Below are 4,138 nucleotides of genomic sequence, written 5' to 3'. Positions count from 1 at the left end.
CCTTCCAGCCACCAGAAGCTGCAAGGAGAATCCTTTCTGCTTCTGGTGGCCCTTGAGGAGCATAACTTGTGGGAGCATAACTTCAACCCCTGCCATTTTCACTTTTTTTTTTTCCAGAGTCTTGCTCTGTCACCCAGGTTGGAGTACAGTGGCATGATCTCGGCTCATTGCAACCTCTGCCTCCTGGGTTCAAGAAATTCTCCTGCCTCAGCCTCCCAAGTAGCTGGGATTATAGGTGCGCACCACCAAGCCCAGCTAATTTTTGTATTTTTAGTAGAGATAGGGCTTCACCATGTTGGTCAGGCTGGTCTCGAACTCCTGACCTCAGGTGATCCGCCTGCCTTGGCCTCCCAAAGTGCTGGGATTATAGGCGTGAGCCACCATGCCAGGGCATCCCCTACCATTTTCTTATCCATTGTTTTTGTTGCTATAACAGAACACTTTAGACTGGGTAATTTATAAAGAAAAGAGGCTTATTTAGCTCATAGTTCTGTAGGCTGGGAAGTGCAAGATTGGGTAGCTGCAGCCGGTCAGGGTCCCATGCCACTTCAACTCACGGATGAAAGAGGAAGGGGAAGCAGGTGTGTGCCAAAAGATCACATGGTGAGAGAGGAAGCATGAGAGAGAGTCTAGGAGGCTGAACTCACTTCTATAACAACCTGCTCTTCAGTAATTAATCCAGTCCCACAAGAATGAGAACTCACTCCACTGGGAGGGCATTAATCTATTCATGGGGATCTGCCCCATGACCCAGACACTTCCTATCTCCCAATACTGCCACACTGGGGATCAAATTTCAACAGGAGTTTTGGCGGGGACAAACCACATCCAAACCATAGTAGCCTCCTTCTTCATATGACCGTCTCCCCTGTTTCGTTGGGTCTCAGATCACACTCATTGGGTTAAATCCAGCATTATCTCATTTTGAGATCCTCAATTATATCTGCAAAGACCCCTATATCCAAATAAGGTCATATTCACAGAAAGGGGAGTGGGGTAGCTAGAGCTTGTGCGTATCTTTTGTTGTTGTTGTCGTTTGAGACAGAGTCTTGCTCTATCACCCAGGCTGGAGTGCAGTGGCGTAATCTCGTCTCACTGGAACCTCTGCCTCCCAGGTTCAAGCGATTCCCCTGCCTCAGCCTCCCGAGTAGCTGGGATTACGGGCACCTGCCATCATGCCTGGTTAGTTTTTGTACTTTTAGTAGAGACGGAATTTCATCATGTTGGCCAGCCTAGTCTCAAACTCTGACCTCAGGTGATCCACCTGCCTCGGCCTCCCACGGTGCTGGGATTACAGGTGTGAGCCACCGTGCCCAGCTGAACTTGTGCATATCTTTTTTGGGGACACCATTCAACCTACTGCACTGACCAAGTTCCATGGATTACACTCACCTTTCTCACCTGTCACGTGCTCCTTGGACTTGATGGTATGCCAAGCCACAAGCTAAACATGACACATTTTCTGAGACTATCAGTTTTTTCAAAATTTTTTAGAAAAATTTAAGAAATGTAACTGCTAATTTAATGTTAATATTATAATATAAATTGTGGCATAAAATCCAAAATTCACATGAAATTTTAAGACAAAATGTGAGACTCTAGCATATTTTTTAGTTAGGCAACGACTTTTTTTTGCAAGGCCTCCAGAAGAATGAATGGCATTTACTCTTTTGCTGACAGGGCACCTCAGGGTGGAAAATCTGGGATTTATCATCAGCTCTTATTATTTACAAGCAAACTAGAAATCTCTGACATGTAGTAATCTGTCATTTTATCTAGGTGGAAATTTCAATCATGTGTCGCCATAGGCTGCTTTCTAGGAATAAATTACCTACTGAGTCTTTCCAGTTGATCATATAGCTTGGGCTCCTGGGCTCAACAATATTTTTCTCTGGTTTGCACCTATTCTATGGGAGATATGATAAAATACAGGGTCATATGTGAATTTTATAATTTGCACAAGTGATTTATTCAACACATATTTATTGTTTGATTGTATGGGGATATAGGAGTGAACCCCCAAAAGAACCAATTCTTGCTCTTTCCAGACAAGTAGATGGTTATAGACATTATATATAGATATAAACATAGACATAAATATGTCATAGTACAGGTCTACCATATATCTAGAATGTTTGTCAAAATAGATGGCATGCCTGCCATCAGTGCCCATGCTTGATCAGGATAAACATTACCAATTGATCTTGGTGCTCTTTCCTGCTGAATCCTGTTACGGCTTCAGGAACAAAAGACAGCTGTGCTTCCTGAATACCTTTATTCACAAGACTGGTATCAAAAACAAGAGTACTATATATTGCTTTAACCACTGATTTTGATAATGTTATGTTTAGAGCAATGCTTTTTATTTATGGTTTTTTTTTTTTTTCCATGAGATGCTTCGGCATCATCATTCACTTAAATTCATCCGAAAAATGAGACAGCATTAAAGGTAACTCAGTGGTTTTCAAAAGGTTGCCTAAAGGCTTCACTGTGTTTACTCTATGGCAGATGTACAGCCCATCACCAATATCCATTCTCTTTCCCATGGCAGACATCATTAAGGGAGCAGGACATCTTGCCCCACTGAGCAAAATGTGGTCTCATAATCTCAACCAAATTGCACCAGTGCACCAAGTTGTCATACAGGTAAAATCTGCTAGCCAATCCTGGCCAAGGCAAGTCATCAAAAAGACCTAGAATAAATTAATTCTGCTAAAAAACAAGCAAAAATTTCACAGTGTTACAAGAAACACACCGAAATGATCTAATCTGCCACTGAAGAAGGTAATTGGCTGTTGAAAGTCAAATGACTTTGGGAGGCTGAAGCAGGAGGGTTGTTGAGCCCAGGAGTTCAGGACCAGCCTGGGCAACATAGTGAGTGAGATCCCATCTCTATAAAAACAAAGTTTTTAAATATATAATAAATATAAACATGCCTGGTGCAGTGGCTCATGCTTGTAATCCCAGCACTTTGGGAGGCCAAGGCAGAAGAATTGCTTGAGCTCATGGGTTTGAGACCAGACTGGGCAACATGAAAAAACCTCATCTCTACAAAAAATAGAAAAATTGGCTGCGCTTGGTGTGGTGTGCCTGTAGTCCCAGCTACTTGGGAGGCTGAGGTGGGAGGATCACCTGAGCCCAGAGGTTGAGGCTGCAGTGCGCTGTGATTGTGCCACTGCACTTCCAATGACAGAGTGAGACCCTATCGCTTCTTGGCCTTTTGGCTAAGACCTAGTGTAGTATCTGTTCTTATCAGAGTGAGACCTTGTCTGAAAACCAATAAATAAATAAAGTCAAATATATGGCTGCAAAGACTTCAAAACTAAAAGCCATTGCTGCACACTCTAATTATAAAAATTTTCATCTAATACTCAAGGGCTTGGAAAAGATCCTAATGGTTATTTTATCTCCATTAAAGGCGATTGGATGTGCTTGTGCCCAAGTGGAGACATTTATATTTCAGGGCTTTTAAAAAATTACCATAATTTAGACATAGTCAATAGGTACTTGGTGAGACTTTAATGCAGTAATAAATGCCAGATAGATAACCTTCTCCATCTGTACTTCCTTAATAACAGGAATAGAGTTCAGTGTGCAGATATCTATGATACAACAATTTTCCAAGGTCATTGTCTATTCTAACATCATTTTGACAATGACTAAGACTTTTTACTCGTGTAGACATACAATTCTCTCACTTGGTAATATTAATTTAATCAGTCTGAGCAATTTCAATTATATAAAGTAGGAAAGATAGAAAATGAAGACCAAAGCCCTGTTTTTTAAAACACAAAGAATGATAAAAAATCAGATTGGTGGAATGATGACTCAATTATTATGTAACAGGCTGTACTAAAACATTCAAAAACAGTGACTCACAATGGGTTCATTTTCATCCAAGGTTCCACAAATCACTTCTTAGAATGCTTTCAAATCAATTTGAATAAAAGTAACTGCCTTTCTTAACAAAAACCAGAAAAAAAATTACAAAATTATCACGGAAGTGTAATCATCATTATACAAAACTACTGAAAGTTAGAGAGAATTGTCAGGGCCAAGAGAAAATTTCCTCTTTACCCTCTGAAGGTTCTCTGAAAAATCATGGACAAGAGCCAGATTAATAGGAGAAAAGGTATAC

General features: G+C 40.8%; 1 pseudogene; it reads left to right on the top strand.

Annotated features, from left to right (window-relative positions):
* The first annotated feature begins 3,204 nt into the window (after positions 1-3,204).
* Positions 3,205-3,320, top strand: LOC119624111 (U2 spliceosomal RNA; annotated as a pseudogene).
* Positions 3,321-4,138: the final 818 nt, after the last annotated feature.

Source organism: Chlorocebus sabaeus, chromosome 7 (genome assembly GCF_047675955.1).
Source record: "Chlorocebus sabaeus isolate Y175 chromosome 7, mChlSab1.0.hap1, whole genome shotgun sequence".
Classification (NCBI taxonomy): Eukaryota; Metazoa; Chordata; class Mammalia; order Primates; family Cercopithecidae; genus Chlorocebus; species Chlorocebus sabaeus.
This window is presented reverse-complemented; position numbering and strand designations above follow the sequence as displayed.